Below are 22,257 nucleotides of genomic sequence, written 5' to 3' on the forward strand. Positions count from 1 at the left end.
CGGCGGCCGGACCGCCATCTTGCGCCGGCCCCGGCGGGGGAGGAATCCCGGCGCGACGCGGCAGCCTCCTCGGCTGCGGCAGGCCGGGCCGCGCAGGCCGCCGCCTGCTCACCTCCTAGGCCTGTACGCCTGTTTGTTCCCAGCCTGGTGTTGGCTTTTCTCTCTGCAGGCAGCTCCCTGTAGTCTTTTGCACATTTTGAGCCGATGTTTGGCGGAGACCCATGCTCCTCACACCACAGCCCTTCCCTGAAGCTCTTCAGGCTTAGGAAGAGACCAAAGGGGTTCGGCACTTTCAGGCACAGGGCCCTCACTTTGCCCAGGTGACTGGTCATTCCACGCTTACACCCTCATTCTTGTCAAAGGGATTTCCCTGCTCTGCCACAGATGTGCCGTTATTGTCTACAGTAGTAGGGCCCTGAGGAGAAACGTGGTGTTGGATACAGTTTTCTAACCGGGCTTTGCAGGTTTCGCTTTATGAGACTGAAAGAATGGTCTCACCCTGAGGTTTTAGTCTGCTCTAGAGGTGGAGTTCCTTCCAGCTTATCTCAAGTTTGAACGCTTTTAAAGGAGAAATCTTCTAGAGAGGAAAAACGTCTATGTGAACCCGCTTCTGCAAGCACGAAAAACCTTCGGCTGAGGGATTCTCTTTGTTTGCGAAGATTTCCTAGTTAATAAATTCTGTCAACTTAAAAATTTGGCTTTATTGTTTTCAGCTTTGGACTGTGAGTCTTCAGAATTTGACGTCTTTTAGTGCCATTGAACATAAAATTAAAAGCTAGAAGGAGAGTTTTAAAGTACAAAGCCTCCTCAGCGTTTGTAAGGTGTCCTGCTTTGGGGGATTGTTGTGCCAAGTCAAGCTGTCTCGACACACAAACTTAGGTGCCTGTGAAAGCATTTTTAGGGCTCTACCCTTCATGTTTTAACATCGCACATGTGCCCTTTATGTTTTAACTTCACTACAAATACCATTGTTATTGTATCTTGCATATGTATCATTCATATCACCTGATTTGTACCTCATAGCCCCTATTGAAGTGGTCTGAGTTGATAGAACTGTTTTAAAAGAGAGGAAACAACCTCATTTAGAGGACTTTAATGAGGTCACCTGGCTAGGAATAGCCGGGGCCAATTATACAACCTTAGGTCTTCTGACTCCTCATTCAGTGCTCAGCTCACTACTATTTACCATTTTTGTGGGAATGAGGTGGGTGAGAATAGTCAAGGAGGCTCACCTAAAAAGATTTAAGAAATACTATTCAGTTGCCCTTCCTTTCTTTTACATTTTTGGTTTTGAACTTTCTTAACTCTTCTTAACTTTGCAACTTTGTATTATTCCAGTAGTCATGTTATTTTTTCAAGCACTGAAAAGTTAAAGAATAGCGCATTTGAACACTCATACTTACCACCTAGTTTTAACAGTTGTTACTATTTTGCCACATTTGCTTTGTCTACTTATCTCACATTCTTTTTGCTGAACATTTCAAAGTATCTTGCAGATATGACAACATTGTGAAAAAAAACTTTTTTTCTCCCCAAATAATGTTATGTGTATCTGTATGTATCTCATAAGATTAAGGCCATTTGTCTATATAATCATAATATACTATTTATCTATAGTATTATAATCACACTTAAGAAAGTTAAGATTGCTCTGTAAAATCTAATATATGTATGTAATGTATAGTCACATTTCTCCTGTTTCCCCCCAAATGCCCTTTACAGTCATTGTTTTTGAACCAGGATCCAATCTTTTATTACATTTGTTTGTCTTTAGTCTCTTTTAATTTAGACCAGTTCTCTCTCTCTCTCTTTTTTAAAGTGACATTGACCTTTTGAAGAGACCAGGTCGAGTAACTCACATTTTGTATTTTACTGATAGTTCCTCATAGTGTATAAATTGTTTGCTCTATCCTCTGTATTTTCAAGTTTAATATTTTTGACAAGAATACTTCATAAGTCATGCAGTGTACTTCGTATTATACAACATCAGAAGGCACACCAAGTAGGGTTGTCCTATTAGTAATCCTAAATTTGCTCTCTGAGATAAGGCATTGACAAGCTATCTTTCCGATGTAAGCGTTTCCTTTTGCAATTACGAAAATACCATCTATGGGGTTGTATTTTGGCGTTAGTACTTGGTATGAATTTACTTGCAGTAATCTGATAAACACATAGTTGGGAGCAGTCTTTTAGGAATGGGTGTCTGGGAGGAAGAACGAGGCGGGCAGGGCACAGTTTGGGAGGTTAGGACTAACTTAGTTAGAGAACTAGGAATTGCTACTACCAGTTGGCATCAGAGCTTAGGGAGGCTAGGGGAGAGGAGACAGGAAGTAGATGTCAGAAAGACTATCTTTGAAAGTTTGCTAAGGGCTGTTGTAGCAGTAGTGAGCTACGATTAATAGTTCTGAGGTAGTTTGTTGTCAGAGGGCTGTAAATCTCAGTGTCTCCTCTTCAACCCATTCTCTCCAGTTAGGCTACTAGTCCAGTCCTCCTCCTTCAGTCCAGTGTTTTACTAATCACATTGGCTTTTTTTTGTAGGGGACAGAAGGGCAAAAGAAAGTAATAAATAATTTTGTACTCTTCTTTCTCACACTTGGTCTTTTTATTCAAAAGAACATTTAGAACCATGTCAAGATTTTTTTTCTATATAAATTGTGGCGGTGATGTACCCAACTGGAATACCAATTATTGGAAATGAAGAGTAAACTGTAGTTTTAGATGACAGGAAATTGGAAATTTATATTGATGACATATTTTGTTCTTTCAAAAGTAAGTTTTGAAAGATGAGAAATACTTATGACATACTCACTTTCACTAAGTGTAGTTTTTTCCTTTCAGAGGGACTCAACAATATTTTTCAGTCAAATTGTTTTAAATAATGATTTAAGTAATGACTTGATTTACTCAGTAATTTGTATCAAAAACTGTATGTTTAGAATTTTGGTTCTTTTCTGCAAAGCAGTTTTCTTTTAAGGATTCTATTAACCCTCAGTATACCAGAAAAAATAGTTATTGCTATTTACCACCTTGACTTTTTATTTTATTTTACTTTATTTTTTACATTTTAAGTTATGTAACTTATAAAAATAAGAAGTCATAATGTACAATAACTTATTGGATTTTTTATAAGAATTTAAACATAGCAAACCACTTTGTATATACTTAGAAAAATGAAAAACAAAAAATAAATATTATGCATTTAATTACATACCACCCCTACAGTCATAGTATTTGAATGCTTTTGGCAAACATTATTATTACAATTGTACCACACATTTTGTTTGTTTGTTTGTTTGTTTTTGTATCTTCCCATTTTGAGATGTATACAAAAGAACGTTGTGGTTAGAGGGTAGGACAAAATTCTCTTTCTAGTTCCTGCAAGTTCTTTTCCTAGTTGCATGAGGAATTTTCTTCTTGATAACTTACAGTTTTGTAACTGAAACTTTTCCCATGCAATAAAAGCATTCTCCACATTAGTATCAATCGTGGTCCATCTTCAATTCATTCTTTCACAAGTATAATTTCTGACCCTCTTTTTGAGTGTATCTATTCTTCCTTTAGTCTTTTTATAATACAGATCACTTCAGGTTCATTTATGCAGGGGTTTTTAATTCACTGATGGTTAACAATGCATTAAGCTGGAAAGAGTAACTCATTTTTCTCAATATATTTGAAATACAGACTGTGTGATTGACTTCTCTTGCTTTTTTATTTGTGAAAATTCATAGAAGTTCAACCCTCTGCCTCCTAAGAGTGCCAACTATGGAAAGTTTTTTGCTGGATAATACTCAGCCAAATCAAAACTTATAAAACATTTGTCACAAGTTATATTTCTGACAGAATTTTGAGATTCTGTCAGTTCTTGTAATACTTGTTATTCTTGGTGCTGCTCTCACCCCTTTTCTGCATTGCTGTGTAGATCTGCATTTTCCAAGCTTATGATGTTTTACTGTCACATGTTGCCCAGATTTTTATTCTGTATTTTCCAGATTTTGAAGGGGTGTGTGTATACCTGAAATGGGCAACATTGTTTGAATGCAACTAACCACTCATCAACTGTCATATATGAACTATTTATCTTCTAAATACTGACTCGAGATTTCACATTCTTCCCTAGTAAGTTCTTGCCATTCCTTCTGGGTCTTCTTTTTACATGTGCATTAACAAAATGAAAATACTTGAAGAATTTTTTGAAACCTTTGACAGTTCATAATTTTGTTGAAGAAAAGATGGCCATCTTCGCTCCACAATTGCAATATATTTTCAATTTCAGAATTATAGACAACCAGTCAGAATGATCAATCCAATGAATTTTAAAAATTTCTGCATCTTCTCTTTCCTTCCAGTTACCTTTATATACACCTGCATTCAGCACTTGTGCACTTATGAACTGTATCAAGTAGAATTTTAGCACACAAGCATAAGGGATAAAAGAATACTGTTATGTGGCCTTTTAGCAGAACGGCATGGTCCACATTCTTATTGCAAAAATATTACATGACGAAGTCCTTCTTGTTGGATGAGAATACCGAATTTTTTTTGTTTGTTTTAGAAGTATATTGTTCACTCATTGTCGAATTTGAGAAAATTTATCTAGGATATGTCATGTGAAGACTCAGTCTGAGATGTTCCTTTTATGGTCAATTTATGGTCATCGTTAGATTCTAAACTGCTGCTGTCTATCTTTGCACTCATTTTCTGGTTCGTCTGATCATTGTGAAATGTCTTCCTCTGTCAATTTTCTTTTTTCCTGTTATGAGTAGAAAATAAAGTTCTGATTATTTACTCTGTTCAGTGAAAATTAAAAGCAGATGAATGGGGATCAGGATATGCTACCCCAAAACGTGCCAGTTTGGCATAAGGATTATTTTGAGTTGAAGGCAATTGAGAATCAACAGATGCAGGAAAAGTTCTCTTCGCTCTCCTACCTACCTAAAAGTAGGGCATAAATTTCCTTTTGTGAGCTGCCCTCCCCCCCCCACCAGGAATGGAAGAGCAGCTCTTTTTCCCCTGAGATGGAGCATCAACACAGATGAGTTTGTGTAAACATACCTTATCTACCGTAAAAATAATCTTTATTTTCAATTAATTCTCCCATATATTTCCTAGTCCCTTACCCATGATTTATTGTCTCTCAAAGCCCTACCCACTTTTTGTTAAAATGGTATATAAGCCCCGAGTCTCACCACTTCTTTGAGTTTCACTTCTGTGAACTCTAATGTATGTAAATATTAATAAAAATTGTATGTCTTGTCTTCTGCTAATCTGTCTTTTTGTTTAGTTCACAGACCATTAGGTACTGAACCTAAGAGGGCAGAGGAAAAGTTTTTCCTCCCTGACACAGACTACAAAGATGATGTCTCTAGTCTTCTATGCCTTTTGAAACTTGATGCAATATTTCGTGCAAAACAGTAAAAGGAAAAAAAGAAAAGTGAAGGATACCACATTAGTCATGATTTATTTTACTATTGTGTCATCCTTCTAAGCAATTGAATCATTCTTCCATTTTCTTATTGTTTTTCTTTAGAATACGTGGGATAAATTGATGAGGAATGATGAAGTAATATCTAGGATGATGGAATTAGCAAAATATTTCAAGATGTAGGAAAAATAAAATCACTAAGATCCCATAATTTATCTTAGATTTATAAAAGAGTTCTGTAGACTCACATAGTAATTGTAAGATAGGGTGAGTTTTAAGCAAAAGTAAAAGTATTAAGCAAATTTTCCCTCCTTTGTTTGAAGATCTCCAGGAAACAGTGTAAATCATAAAGTGTCAATCTTTACAAACAGAATTGCTCAAGAAAGAAAATCAAAAACTAGAATAGTTTCCTATGGACTCTGATAGTATACCAAAGGTTAACGGTTAATTTGGACAGTCAGACATAGAGTTCCATCCCTTACCCAACACACACATTAAACCTACTTGCCTCTCCTACTACCATAATAGGTTTTTCTACCTATCATACTACATCTCTAACGAATGCAGGCAGGTTCTAAAGTATTTTTGTTGCTATCTTCCTTCCAGACTTTAATCTTTAGAGATCCTCCATAGTAAAACATGATTAATTGGAACTCTGATGGATCAAGGTGTTGTATGTAGGCTTTTCAGTTAACTGGATCAAACCAAAAGTGTTTTTTATTTTAGTTATTTTCGTTGCAAACACTAATTTTTTCTGGTTTAGTATGCCATGATGAACACAGAATGATTTTGGGGATGATATGTTTTGCTTCTTTTTGTTTTTAAACACAATGCCTTACATATAATTAATGCTCAGAAATACTTCTAGTGTTGTGCTTATCATTTGAATATTCCCTTACAGTTTAAAATTATTGCTTTACTCCTTGGATTGGTATATAACTTAAAAATTTTTGACCAGCCTGTGTAGTAATTTAATTTTCTTTTTTAAACAAAGGCTTTGACTTGTATTTATCTAGTGCAGCAGTTTTCTTAAGTGTGGTCTGAGACTTGAGACACTTTCAAGGGTTCTACTAGATCTTCCTTTTACTACCCACCTATTTTGTGAGGCTACATTTTCTTCATTTAACAGAACAATGTAGTGCAATAGATTGAATGCAGAAACTGATAAGAGAATCCAGCTATTTTTATTAGGACATATTAACGAGATTTGCAGAAATGTAAAATAATACCACTGTTCTCTGAAATTTTTGTTTTTAAGTAAACAAATACATATTTTTAAAAATTCTGATGTTTGGGGCTTGCGGACTCCCAGTTGAAGATTCCCTCCTTACAGGTTAATCAACCACACTTTCTTTTTCCCTTTTTTTGGCCAGGTTCTGGATATCTTCTACATTATAACTGAATGCCTGTCAGTTCATTTGCATTTTGACTAGGGTAAAAACTAAAGCAAAGATCATTGTCTGTGTTCATTGCTTCTAGACTTCACTTGTGCACTTCCCTTCTTTTGTGTCATTGTTACCTTAGGGCAAATCTGTGAAGTAAAGCTGCAGGGTCTTGGGAAGGACCTGCGGGTTTTATGTATATCTTTATCTCTATTGTGTGTCCTGCTTTGCTTTCTCATTCACTCTGCTTTTCCTATTCAAGATTTTTTTTTCTCACCTATTCAAGATTTAAGATGATCTGACTTTCAACTGCACTGGATTGCTGTCTGCTGCTAGAAAGGTCCTCATAAACAAAATAGAACATGGAAATAGTTTTATTACATTTCATGTGAAAAAATAAGAAATAGATCTCATAACTACATTTGAATAGGAAAAGGTAAATTAGAAAATTGGCACTACTTTTGTGATGCTACATTGTTAGTATCTATCTTCCTTTGAGAAGTTATACACAAATGTCTTTGTTTTATTTCTTTTGTAGTGTTTTAGAGATTATAAAATGTATTCACAGTTACCATATTCAAATACTTTTGAGATAGGTGGTGTTATTATTATCTGTCCTTTACAGATGAAGAAATGGCATCTCAGAAAAAGCTCATTTCATTCATTGGAATACTTACTGGGTGCCAGATACTGTATATTTGTTTTATAAGATGCGAGGCTGTGGTCTTCCTTCACTTTAACCTCATCATTTCTATATAAGAATTACACGTTCTTTTCTACTTGGCCTATACAGTGCAGGGCTAGCCTTGTGGCCTGGCAGCACCAACTATGGAAGTGCTGGCTCCTAGAGCATTTAGCCTATTCTGCACCTCACTGCACTCTGGAAGCTTCTGGCACTAGGATAACCCTGCTCTGCATGGGATTGTGGAGAATTATTCAAGGGTTTGTAATTGATAACTGACGCAATGAAAGCAGTATTTTTAAAAATTGTTAATTTGGGGGCTTTTATACAATGGATAAAAGCAGAGAGAGCTGGATGTGGAGAGACTGATATGTGAATCTTACAAAGTAAGTCTGTTTTAGGTGTGAGGTTCTGAGGTTCTGAACAAGTACTGAGTAAATGGTAAGGCAAGAGTGGTTGTGGGAACTATTTTGAAGGAAAACTGTAGGATTGGGGAACTGATTAGTTATGGATAAAAGAGGGAGGTATTAAAAACTCAAAGTATTCAAGATTAGAAGGATCACAATTCCATTAGTTAAAAAAAAAGGAAAATGCAAAAGTAAAGCTCATTTTTGTAAATTAAGGTAAGATTCACATAACATAACGTTCACTATTTTATTTTTTATTTTGTTTTAACTTCATATATACATTGTAGTTGATTTTCATGTCCCTTTACCCACTCGTCTTTCCCCCTTCCTCTCTCCTCTCCCCCACTATATCATATCTGTTCACTTGTCTTAACAAGTTCAAGAAATTGTTGTGATTGTTGTCTTCTTTACCCCCTACCCTTTATTTGTTTGTATATTTATTTATTTATTTTTAATAAGTGAGAACATGTGGTATTTCTCTTTCTGTGCCTGACTTGTTTCACTTAATATAATTTTCTCTTAAGTCCTTCCATGTTGTTGTGAATGGTAGTATTTCATTCTTTTTTATAGCAGAGTAGTATTCCATTGTGTAGGTATAACACATTTTCCTTATCCACTCATTCAATGAAGGGCATTTAGGATGGTTCCAACTCTTGGCGATTGTAAAAAGTGCTGCAGTAAACATGGGAGTACAGGTATCCCTTCAACATGATGATTTCCATTCCTCTGGGTATATTCTCAGCAGTGGAATAGCTTGGTCATATGGTAGGTCTATCTGTAATTGTTTGAGGAACATCCATACCATTTTTCCATAAAGATTGCACCATTTTGCAGTCCCACCAACAGTGTATGAGAGTTCCTTTTTCTCTGCAACCTCATCAGCATTTATCATTCCCATCTAGAGTGAGATGGTATCTCAGAGTGGTTCTGATTTGCATTTCTCAAATGCTGAGTGATGTTGAGCATTTTTTCATGTTTCTGTTGGCCATTCGTATATCTTCCTTTGAGAAATGCCTATTCAGCTCCTTTGCCCATTTTTTAATTGGGTTTTTTTTTTTAATAAAAAAAAGCTTGTAAAGTTGTTTGAGTTCCTTGTATATTCTGGGTATTCATACTTTGTCACATATATATTTTCCAAATATTTTCTCCCATTGTCTTTTCACTCTGTTGATTGTTTCTTTTGCTGTGCAGAACCTTTTTAGTTTGATATAATCCCATTTGTTTATTTTTCCTTTGGTTGCCTGTGCTTTTGGGATCCTATTCATGGAGTCTGTACCCACATGTACTTCCTGGAGTGTTTCCCCTATGTTTTTTTTTTTTTCCTTTTTGTCTTTTTTCGTGACTGGCAACGGATCGCATCCCTCAGTGTCGCGCCCGTACCGGACCGGGACCGGCAATGGGATCGCAACCCTCGGTGTTGCGCCTGCACCTCGCTCAGCCAGTGAGTGGCCGGTCTGTATGTGGGATCCGAACCCTCGGCGGGAGCGTCGCTGCGCTCCCAAGCGGTGCACTGTAGCAAGCAGTGCGCCACTGGGCCGGCCCTCCCCTATGTTTTCTTTAAGGAGTTTTATTATTTCAGAATTTATATTTGGGCTGGTCCCGTGGCTCACTTAGGAGAGTGCAGCGCTGGTACTGCCAAGGCCACGGGCTTGGATCCCATATAGGGATGGCCGGTGTGCTCACTGGTACAGACAACACCGTGCTGGTTTAATCCTTTTTGAGTTGATTTTGGTACATGGTGAGAAGTATGGGTCTAGTTTCATTCTCCTACATATGAATATCCAGTTTTCCCAGCACTATTTGCTGAAGAGGCAGTCTCTTCCCCAGTGTGTTGACTTGGTGCCTTTGTCAAAGATTAGATGTCTGTAGATGTATGGGTTCTCTATTCTATTCCATTGATATGTGCATCTGTTTTTACGTCAGTACCATGCTGTTTTGGTTATTATAGCTTTGTAATATAGTTTAATGTCAGGTAGAGTAATACTTCTAGCTTTATTCTTTTTGCTCAGGACTGCTTTGGCTATGTGTGGTCTTTTGTTATTCCATATAAATGTCTGGATAGTTTTTTCCATTTCTGAGAAAAATCATTGGAATTTCAATGGGTCTTGCATTGAATCTGTAGATCATTTTGGGTAATATGCACATTTTCACAATGTTAATTCCTCCGATCCAAGAGCATGGGATATCTTTCCAGCTTCTTGTGTCCTCTTTGATTTCTTTCAACAGTGGTTTGTAGTTCTCTTTGTAGAGATTTTTCACATCCTTAGTTAACTTTATTCCTAAGTATTTTATTGTTTGGTGGCTATTGTAAATGGGCTAGCTTTGTTGATTTCTTTTTCTGCATGTTCACTGTGGGAGTATAGGAATGCTGCTGATTTTTGTGTGTTAATTTTATATCCTGCAATTTTGCTCAAATCATTTATCAACTCTAAGAGTTTTTTTGTAGAGGCTTTAGGATCATATGATAGGATCATGTCATCTGCAAACAGGGACAGTTTGACTTCATCTTTTCCAAACCCTTTATTTCCTTCTCTGCTCTTATTGCTCTGGCTAGTACTTCCAATACTGTGTTGAATTGGAGTGGTGAGAGTGAACATCCTTGTTTAGTTCCTGTTCCAGAATGATATTAGCAGTGGGCTTATCATATATCGCTTTAATGGAGTTGTGATACTTTCCATCTGTACCTAACTTTTAGACAGTCTTTATCATGAAAGAATGTTGAATTTTGTCATATGCTTATTCAGCATTTATAGAGATGATCATATGGTTTTTGTGTTTTATTTTATTGATGTGGTGTATTACATTTATTGAGTTGCATATGTTGAATCAATCTTGCATCCCTGGGATGAATCCCACTTGATCATGGTGTATAATTTTGTGTATGTGTTGCTGTATTCTGTTAGCTAGTATTTTATTGAGGATTTTTGCATCTATATTCACAAAGGTTATTGGCCTGTAGTTTTCTATTTTTGATATATGTTTGTCTGGTTTTGGTATTAGGGTGATGTTTGCCTCATAGAATGAGTTTTGGAGAATGGCCTCTGTTTAAATCTTTTGGAATCGTTTGTAGAGAATTGGTATCAATTCCTCTTTGAAGATTTGGTAGAAATCTGCAGTGAACCCATCTGTCCTGGGCTTTTCCTTGTTAGGAGCCTTCTGATAACAGCTTTAATCTCTTTTATTGTTATTGGTCTGTTCAGATTTTCTATGTCTTCTTGGCTCTGTTTTGGTAGTTTGTATGTGTCCAGATATTTATCGATTTCCTCCAGATTTTCAAATTTGTTGGCATATAGTTGTTTATAGTACTCTCTAATGATTTCTTGTATTTCTGAGGTATCAGTTGTGATATCATGTTTTTCATTTCTAATTTTTGTTATTTGTGTCTTCTCTCATTTAGCCTTGCTGCAGGTTTGTCAATTTTATCTCTTCAAAAAACCAACCTTTTGTTTCATTGATCTGTATATTGTTTTTCATGTTTCTATTTCATTTAGTTCTGCTCTGATCTTCATTATTTCTTTCCGTCTACTAACTTTGGGTTTGGACTGTTCTTGTTTTTCTAGTTCTTTAAGGTGAAGTGTTAGGTTATTTATGTATTTACCATCTTTGCATTCTTCTGAATTAAGCATTTAATGCAATAAATTTCCTCCCTAGTACTGCTTTTGCAGTATCCCACAGGTTTTGGTATGATGTGGCATTATCTTCAGTAGTTTCAAGAAATTTTTTTTTTTTTTTTAAAAGATGACCGGTAAGGGGATCTCAACCCTTGGCTTGGTGTTGTCAGCACCACGCTCAGCCAGTGAGCAAACCGGCCATCCCTATATAGGATCCGAACCCATGGCCTTGGTGTTATCAGCACCGCACTCTACCGAGTGAGCCACAGGCCGGCCCATCAAGAAATTTTTTGATTTCCTGTTTAATTTCTTCTTGGGCCCATATATCATTGAGTAGAATGTTGTTTAATTTCCATGTGTTTGCACAGTTTCCAGAGTTTCATTTGTTATTGATTTCTGATTTTAATCCATTGTGATCTTAAAAATTACATGGAATAATTCCAATTTTTTTGAATTTGTCGAGACTTGATTTGTGACCTAACATGTGGTCTATCCTGGAGAATGTTCCATTTGTTGATGAGAAGAATGAATATTCTGAGGTTGTTGGATGGAATGTCTATCCTGGAGAATGTTGGTCTATCCTGGAGAATGTTCCATTTGTTGATGAGAAGAATGAATATTCTGAGGTTGTTGGATGGAATGTTCTATAGATGTCTGCCAAGTCCAATTGGTGTAAAGTGTTGTTTAGATCTTGTGTTTCTCTATTGATTTTTTACCTAGATGATCTGTCCAATGTTGAGAGTGGGGTATTCAGGTCCCCTTCTGTTATGGCTTAATGTCTATCTCATTCTTTAGATCTAATAGTGTTGGCTTTATAAATCTGGCTGCTCCGACATTGGGTGCATATATATTTATGATTGTTATGTCTTCTTGATGTATAGACCCTTTTATCATTATATAGTAACCTTTTTTTTTTTTAAATCTCTTTTTACAGTTTTTGGCTTAAAGTCTATTTTATCTGATGTAAGAATAGTTAGACTCCAGCTGGTTTTTCTTTCTATTTGCATGGTGTATCTTTTTCCATCCTTTTACTCTTAGTGTATGTGTGTCTTGATAGGTGAGGTTAGTCTCTTGAAGTCAGCATATTGTTTGGTCCATCTTTTTAATCTAGTCGGTCAGTCTGTGTCTTTTGAGTGGGGAATTTAACCCTATTACATTTGGGGTCATTATTGAAAGGTGTTGATTTACTCCTAGGATTTTATTGGTTTTTGTTTAGATGCCTTAAGTATCTTTTGTTCCTTTCTTTATGATTTTCTGTTTGTCTTCTCTGTTTGTTGGTTTCTTGGGGTGGTAGATAAACTATTTTTTCTCTTTATTGTTAGCATGTTTGTTTTGCTGGTAAGTTTTGTTCTTTCTTCAATATTCATGGCAGTGATGGTTGTTTTTCTGGTATCAAATCCAATACTCCCTTGAGAATTTCTTGTTAGATTGGTCATGTGGTAGTGAACTCCTGCAGTTTTTGTTTGTCTGAGAAATATACTATTTGACCTTTGTTTTGGAAGGATAGCCTTGCTGGGTAAAGTATCCTTGGCTAGAATTTTTTCTTCTTTTGTATTTTGAATATATCATCCCATTCTTTTCTGGCTTTTAGGGTTTCTGATGGAAAGTCTGATTGGGGCTCCCTTATAGGTGACTTGCCACTTCTGTCTTGTATCTTTTAAGATTCTCTCTTTGTCTTTGAGTTTTGTGAGTTTGAGTATAACATGTCTTGGAGAGGACCTTTTTTGGTTGAATAAGTTAGGGGATCTTTGGGCCTCCTGAATCTGAAGATCTGTGACTTTCCCTATACCTGGGAAGTTTTCTGCTATTATTTCATTGAATATGTTTTCAATGCCAATTTCTTTTTCCTCCCCTTCTGGAATACCCATGATTCAGATATTTGAATGCTTAAGGTTGCCTGTTATCTCTCTTAGATTTTCTTCAATTTTTAAAATTCTTTTTTCTTTTTTTGATCCTCATGTATTAACTCAAACAGCCTCTCTTCAAGGCCAGAAATTCTTCTGCTTGTTCTAGCCTGCTAGTTAGACTCTCTATTGTGTTTTTTATTTTGTTGAATGAATCCTTCAGCTCTACAAGTTCTGTTACATTCTTTTTCAGGGCATTGATTTCTTTGTACATTTCCTCTTTCAGGTCCTGTATATTTTTTCTCATTTCATTGTGTTGCCTGCGTTTTCTTGTATGTCGTTTAGTTTCCTTAGAATTGTTGCTTGAGATTCCTTGTCTGTCATTTCAAGGACTTCCTTTTCTATAGGATCTAGAGCTTGAGAGTTATATTATTTTCCTTTGGTGGTGATGTACTTTCTTGATATTTCATATTTCTGGTATCTTTCCTTTGGTGTTTAGTGATTGTGGCAGGGGGTATCATGGTCCATTCATTCCACCCTTGATCTAGACTGGATCAAGTCTGGCTTGGATCCTGAAGGGTCTGTCAATTCTGAGCAGCAGGGACTAGCCTGGGCTGGGGGTCCCATGATGCCTGCCTGTTCTGGCATGACTGGCTCAGGGCATGTGAGCCTGGCAGCTCCAGGGCCTCCCTGGGTGACAGGGACTGGCGTGGGGGGTCCTGTGGCTCCTGCCTGTTCCGGCATGGCTGACTTGTGGCTTGTGGGTCTGGCAGCTCTTGAGCCTCTCTAGTCGGACAGGGCTGACCTGGGCTGGAGGTCCCATGGCTCCTGCCTGTTCCAGTGTGGCTCTCGGGCCTCCTGTTGCTTTTTAATACTTGCAAATTGGTTGATTTGTGGGAGAGAGCGATGCTAGGAACTGTCTACTCTGCTGTCTTGACCAGAAGCCCAAACATTCACTATTTTATTTTATTTATTTTTATTTTTTTCCCTTTTTGTCTTTTTTACTGACCAGCAACGGGATCGCAACCCTCGGTGCTGCGCCCGCACCACGCTCAGCCAGTGAGCGGGAACCGGTCTCCACATGGGATCCAAACCCTCGACAGGAGCGCCGCCACGCTCCCAAGCAGCGCACTCTCCAGTGCGCCACCGGGCTGGCCCACATTCACTATTTTAAAATGTTCAATTCATTTTCATTTTGTACATTTCACAGTGTTGTGCAATCATCAACACTATTCCAGAATATTTTCAGCTCCTTAAAAGGAAACCTGTTACCTATTCTTCCTCCTCAACTCCCCCAACTCCTGGCAACCACTAATCTGCCATCTTTATGGATTTGCCTATTATGGATATTTGATATGTATGGAATCATACAATATATGACCAACTTTTCACTTAGCCTAAGGTTTCATGTTGTAGCATGTTTTATCAATTTTTTCTTTTCTGTTTTTTTTTTTTTTTTTTTAAAGATGACTGGTAAGGGGATCTTAACCCTTGACTTGGTGTTGTCAGCACCATGCTCTCCCAAGTGAGCTAACTGGCCATACCTGTATAGGGATTCAAACTCATGGCCTTGTCAATTTTTTTTATTGTTGAATAATGTTATGTTGTATGGCTATACCACATTTTGTTTATCCATTCATCAGTTGAAAGTCTGGGTTGTTTTCACATTTTTGGCTATTATGAATAATGCTGTGGAACTTATTTTTGAGGGGAGGATATGTTCAGTTTTGGAAATAGACTGAATTTGAGCTGAGTTTACATTTCTAGATAACAGTGTTTAGTAGTAAAAGAGGGAGAACTAGAACTTAGTTGAGATGTCAGGTTAGAGGTTAATATTTGATGATTGTATAGGCTGCTACCAAGAACTGATAACTGAGACTATGGAATTTATTAGATCTGTCTTTTAGGGAATAGTTTGTGTAGGGCTGAGATCTAAACTTTATGGAAAACCTGTTTTTACATTATTTAAGGAGGAAGAGACATGGAGAATATATAGAGTTAAGAAGGAGCAGGCGAGTAGAGAAAACCAAACTATTGGCATACAGAAAATTACTGAGAAGGCTATTTCAAGAATTGGGGTTAAAATAGCTGTAAGATAAGCAATAAAAATGAAAATGAAGAAACGGTAATTTGATTTGGCTATTGGGAAAGTTTTTGAGATCTTCAGATGGATACTTTTAGCAGAGTACTATGCAATAGATAGTGCTGTAGCTTCCCTGCTGTGCTCAGCTCAGTTTTGACTGACAAATGGGTAGCAATAACTAGAGCAAGTGGTTTGCATCCTGGATCAGGTTTGCAGGGGTTTTAGTTGGATGACAAGGAGGTGATGCAAAGAGAAATCCATATCTTGTTGTGAAGAGGAAAGGTTCCTTTTATGTAGAAGCTTTTAATGATTCTGTGCTGATATAGATTAATTTGTGGATTTGAGTGGTCTGCTGAAGCATAGCCTTTCTATTTACTAATATTACATTTAAAATTTTTGTGTTAAAAGTGTTAAAGTTTTAAAAAGTTGATTTATTACTCCCCCCCCTTTTTCTCCTTTTCTCTCTGATTTAATATTATATGATTATTTGAGATGTTTGATCTGAATCAATGTCTGTGAAGTAGGTTTGGATATCATTGGGGGTTATGACTTAAACCATGTAGCAGCTTTATTAAAATTAATTTTATATTGTTTATTTAAAATTATCAACTATTACTTTTTCCAGGAATTTATTTATTTTGAATAAACTTAATAATTTCATCCTTAGTATTGAGCTTCTACCCAACTAACTTATATATTACATTCTACTTGAAAGTTTCTAGAAAATATTTGGATACGGGAGGTTGATTACCAAAATATTTTTATTCCTAATTCCAAATTGAAGTTTTGTAATTCAACATTTCCAATTAGAACAATTTTTTAGCTGAAATAATAAAAAAGAAAAAAATCTCCCTTATCTTTCAGTCTAGGCAGAAATTTATATACCTCTACCAGATGAATATGTAGTATCAGGGTTGGAAGAGTCCATGATGGGATCTTGATAATGACCATTTTCAATCAGTGCTTGAATTTTTCATTTTTCTTTGGTGATCTATCTCGCCTAGAGTTCATCTCATTTTCTAATATTTTAACTGCTAATTGTTTTGTTCCTATGTGGAGATGAAATCTGCCTCCCTGTAATTTTGGTTATTTGTTCCTGTTTGAGGCAAATAGTGTTGTGTCTGAAATCTCTAGCCTTTTAAGTGCCTGGGTTTGAATCCTTGTTCCAGCACTTGTATTACTTTGGGTAAGGTACTTACCCTCTATAACTCAATTTCCACAGCTGTGAACTAGGGATGATAATAATGTTTGGGTTATAATCCTGAATGTTGAAATTCTAAAAGATCATAATCTCAAAAAAATTCTGGAAAAAATAATTTTAAAAAAGTTTAAAAGACATTTATTTAACTTTAAAAGAGGATTTATTCAAGAAACATATAAAAAACAGAACAGAACACTTCATAGTCCACTTTACACAGTAAAATAGGCAAGAATAATATTTTTTGTAAGCATAAATACTCAAATAGATATACTAACAGCAGCTGCATGGGTATAATAGTTATGAGCAGATGAATGGTATTAATAAATAGGTCAAAAATCAAAATTTATAAAAACATTATAATTGGTAACTGTGTACACCCAGTTTTTTTTGGCATCTGGCCTATATGGGGATTGCACCCAGTTTATAACTGTGGTTATCCATAATACTGTGACCAACAACCTTAGTCTTTTGACAAGATTTGTCAAAAACCGTGATGGGTCTTCACTACATATGCAGTTGCCCGAAGAACCGATATCTTGAGAAATTCACAGATGCAGATGTACAAAAGGATACTTTTCATTTGTTGAAGAAGTTTCAACACTTTTACTACATGCACAGTGGTTAAACACAAAGTCAGTGTAGTGATAATGCACTTTTGTGGAATCAAATTTGCAAAAAATGCATAAAATGAATTAGAACTCAAAGTCTTTGCATAATTTATACCTTCAGTATTGGAAATTATAAAAAGGTGAAATACATAGTAAGTTATAAAGGATTATGCTGACAATTTAAAATAGTGGGAAAAAACCTAAAACAAAAGAAAAGAAAAGAAAACCCCAAACAAACAAAAAACTAAAAAGAAAACTCAACATATGAAAAAGTGTGTTACAGGGATAGATTACGGGTGATTGCTTGGAGGTAGTTAGTCCATGATCATTAACTATGTTCTGAAGTCTTACATGATTAATGCCTGCTTTTTTTTCTTTTAGGGCATAGCTCTTGGAGATTACTTTCTTGTTCATTTTCCATGTGGCACTGCTCTTTTTGAAATTCTTTTTTTTTCTTTTTTTGGCAGCTGGCCGGTTTGGGGATCTCATTCTGTGACCTTGTAATTACAAGGCTGTGGTCTAACCAACTGAGCTAACCAGTTAGCCCCTCTTTTTGAAATTCTATGATTTGATATACATTGATATGAGCTTTCAGGATTTCAACATTTGGGATTTTAATCCTTTGGGATTGTGATTTTTGGGATTTTAGACTTTAGGGATTTTGAACTTTTGGAATTATGGCATTCAGGATTATGTCTTTTGAGATTATGATTGGTACCGAATAGTGTCTATCTCATAGGATTTTTTGAGAATTGGATGAAATAATGTATGCATTTAATGTAAGCTCATGGCAGTGAAATATTTGTATAATAATTATAATAATTATAATTATAATTTATAATGATAATTTATAGTAGAATATAATGACATCGTTGTGTTGAAGCTCAACACTAGGAATGAAATTTTCTAGTTACTCAAAACAAGTAAATATTATTATTGTTACCACTTGAGCCACAAAGAACAAGTTACCTTCTTTCCTTTTTTCTCATGAAAAACCAAAATACCTATAGACAGCTTTCACTTCTACCACCTCAGCCCCATAGTCTCATGTTTCCTAGATTAAATATCTTTAATCTTTTCAGGTTGACCTAGAGAAAGCTCTAGTTTTAAATTTTTTGTAGTGGACATCTGTTGTTTTTGCCACCCAACTTCCATTCACCCTTACCTTCGTAACTGAAGGCTTGATTTTTCTTTGGCGAACCATCCCTTCCTTCAAAGCCTTTTATCTTGAGCTTTTTGTTGTTGTTGAGACTCTATCTCAGGCACCAGGGGGAGCATGTGATCTAGGCATAAACCTATCACAATCCCTGTGCAATGGTGGTGGGATTAGAGAAGGGCATATGATTTTAGCCAAGCAGTCCACTTGTCATTGTCCTGGACTTGAATCTTGAAAGTTTTTAGATTGGAGCTGTTACAGTCATTCTCAATGAAGACCCTTTCTGAGGGTGGAATCAGTGTAGAGAAAGTGAAGCCCAGGAATGGAGAGAGAAAAGCCAGATTCACATGATGTTTGAATTATGCCTATAGCTATTTTTATAAATAAGCTAATAAATTCCCTTTTGCATAAGTCAGTTTGAGTTGGGTTTTCTGTCGAAAAGAGTTGTGGCCAATACAAAGTATTCCAAGTGGGTATTTTTTAGGATGGAATAGGGTAAAACTGCCATCTCTTTGATTTTAGACTGATTCTGTTTTGACACTGTATCACAAGTCTGATGTCAGTTTCTGCTTAAAATCCCTCAGTGGCTTTTCATTGCTCTTAGGATAAGGGCAGAATTTCTTAACATGGTTTGCAAAGTGCTTCGTTGTTTGACTCCTGTCTATCTGTTGCCTTATCTCCTACCATGTAACTCCTTGCTTTTTTTCAGTCACAGTGGTTTCTTTTTAGTTTCTCATATTTGCTGTGCCCTCTCCTGCTGTAGATCTTTTGTACATGCCGTTCCTTTTGCACCAAATGTTCCCTTCTTTCTCCTGTTGGCCTAGTTAACTCCAGCCCTTTCTTCACATAACAACTTAATCGTCACTTTTTTTTTAGGGAAGCCAGAGCCAGTTGGTTTTTTTTTTTTTTCTTTTTATTTTTCTTTTTTGTGACTGGTAAGGGGATCGCAACCCTTGGCTTGGTGTTGCCTGCACCGCGCTCAGCCAGTGAACACACCAGCCATCCCTATATAGGATCCGAACCCGTGGAGGGAGCGCCCCTGCGCTCCCAGCGCCGCACTCTCCCAAGTGAGCCACGGGGTTGGCCCCCAGAGCCAGTTTTGATGCTAACTGTAATTTCAGGTTCTAGGTTCATAGCCTTCATAGCACTTATCATTGTCATTTTACATCTCTTTGTGTGAACGTCTGTCCCTACCTCTAGAAAGCTTCATGAGTGTAATACCTGTATCTTAATTTTTGTTCATTATTGTATTCCCCCCCTGGCACACAGTACATGCTTAATAAATAAATGAATAAAACTTTTTAAATGAGTGAATAAAACCTTCTGACTCCTGGATCTTCTGGTAACCAATACTGGTAAGCAGTATAATATTCAGTGTATATTTTTGTAAATTCTGTTCTTGGGGCAAATACAGACCTTATTTTACCATTCTCATGTTGTGATCTTTTAAAACTTCATTTTGTTATCTGACATGTACTAAACTATCTATTCATCTATAAATTTAATCTGCACAAAGTATGGCCTTTATTCAAATAATTGCTATAAATATTACCCCTTAAGTCATACGTGGCATTGGAATGCTCTTCTTTATCCCTTAACCATAACCTATCTGTATCATCAATCACTGTTATCATTCATTGTATTACATACCAAACTCTATGGTAATGTGGGGTTGGGGAGGGAAGATAATAATGATTTTTACTTTTTACTACACACACTGTTGTATGTTTGAATTATTTTCAATAAACTTTTTTTTTTAAAGCACCATTGAAAAGAAAACATTTTGCCTTTAAAGATTAATGTATGTTTCTTCCATGGTAGGCCATTCCCTAATTCCCCAGTTAGATGTGATTGCTTTTTTCAAACTCCTAACCTAGATATTTGTAGACCCTTATGAGAATTTCATACACTATTTTGTGCACAAAATTTTGCAATTTTTTAGTTTCTATGGTTCCCCCCAAATCTTACCTTATCAAGAACTTCTGCTGTACCACTTTTAATTTTTTTTATTACCGCAACCACAACCTGTTTTATAAGATATTTATCGTAATCCCCCTAATAGGTAACTTCTTGAGGTAGGGTCTTTTTTCATGTCCTTCACAGTGTTGAGATTTGTGCCTGCCTTTAGATAGAAAATGATTAGCTGTATTATTTTTTAAATTCTTAATTGTTTATATTATATTATTGTCCTCAGAATTTCCTAATTGAGCTCACTAACTTGGAGAATTGTTTTGGCTTTAAGGAATCCATCTGGATTTCTCCTGATTTCAGAGAATTAAAGTGTTAATTCTTTGATAACTTACCTTCAGAGAGTGAAGTTTTTTTTCTTTAAATTAGGAGGTGGTCAGGGGAAGCTGGCCTAGTTGCTCTAGCCTTATTCTTAATATTTAAAGCAGCCTCTTCAGGACCTGAATATTCCCTACTATCATCCTGATGTCCTTTGGAGGCCACTTCTTTCAAGACTGAATCCCAGCCTTTCCACTTCTTGGTTTTCACTCTTAGATTCCCAAATGTATTATTATTATTATTATTTTAAAAATAGCATTTAATATTTTTGGTTTGTTTAAAAAATAAAAACTATGTGTGTCCATATTCTGCCTTTTTTAGATTCTTTCTCCTTTTCTTGGAGTGCCCATTATCAGGAGGCAGTATTCTTAAAATAAAAATTAAGATCTTTCAGAAATTGGGTAAGGTTTATCTTCTAAAGCCTGTTAAGATTTTACAGTCTTCCAGTATTTTGTCTGCAGTTTTTTTTAGCTGCTGGTGATCAGATGTTTCTAATCGTTTGAAACGATTCTGTTATTTTCTTGTTTTTATTTTCCCTTTTATGTTAAGGTGATCATATCTGGTTTTGGTGTTGCCATCTTCTTGGTAAGGGATGCAACCCCCAATTAAAACATTGTTTTTATGATGGGGAAAAACACAAAGATTAACCTTATAATGTGGTTTCTTAGATTATTTCATTGAATACCTTGAATTTATGGGAACTTAACCATTCACCATATTACTCATATTCACTTTTGTATTCTGTTTACCAGCTACTCATTTTTTTAAAAAAGGGTTTTTTGGTTTTTTTTAGAAATTGAAATACCAGGATGCATTCAGAATGAAATAGTGTTTTTCTTAAAGGAAATGTTATAAGGTACTTTATTCAAATGTTAATTTTTATAAGTTAGTACTTTTGAAAGAGATTCTTGTTTTTTTCTTTTAGATGAGTGGTACATAATTCAACAGTGTTGATAATTTGTAGGTATGTGTGTTATGTTTATATGAGGGTTTAAAACTTTTAGTGTATGTGTATTTTAACTAGTTTAAAAATACTTTTTTAAAAAAGATGAAAATATGGCAGGATAGACTTGACAGCCTCATTGCAGAAGGTGTATTTTATTTATAAAACTGAAATTTCATCATACGAAATTCTACTATAATGAAGATCTTATATAACAAAATGATTTCTAAATGCTCAGCTGATAGTATGTAAATTCTATTAGGAGAATAGAATTGGGTACAGTTCTTAGTGTTATTTAAAATGGGATTTAGCCCAGAGTTAAACATGGATTTATTGATTTAAAGATTTATTGAGTGGTTTCTGTGTGCCAGGCACTGAGCTATGTGTTTTATATTTATTATCTTATTAATCTTTGTTATAGTCCTATGAAATAAGTACTGTGTGTGTGTGTGTGTGTGTGTGTGTGTGTATGTATGTATGTGTGTGTATATATATTTATGTATGTATGTATCAATGAAACAAGACACCAGAGGTTACCTAATTTGTCCAAGGTCATACAGTTAATAAGTGGTTGAGCTGGAATTTGAACCTGGCATTAATTCTTTACCATGTCTTACTTTTCATGGATAATA

General features: G+C 35.9%; 1 protein-coding gene across 4 annotated transcripts in view; it reads left to right on the forward strand.

Moving 5' to 3' along the window:
* Positions 1 to 22,257, forward strand: part of ZNF280D (zinc finger protein 280D) — a 114,637-nt gene that overhangs the window by 598 nt on the left and 91,782 nt on the right. The window lies entirely within an intron of this gene.

Source organism: Galeopterus variegatus, unplaced genomic scaffold (genome assembly GCF_000696425.1).
Source record: "Galeopterus variegatus unplaced genomic scaffold, G_variegatus-3.0.2 Scaffold2448, whole genome shotgun sequence".
Classification (NCBI taxonomy): Eukaryota; Metazoa; Chordata; class Mammalia; order Dermoptera; family Cynocephalidae; genus Galeopterus; species Galeopterus variegatus.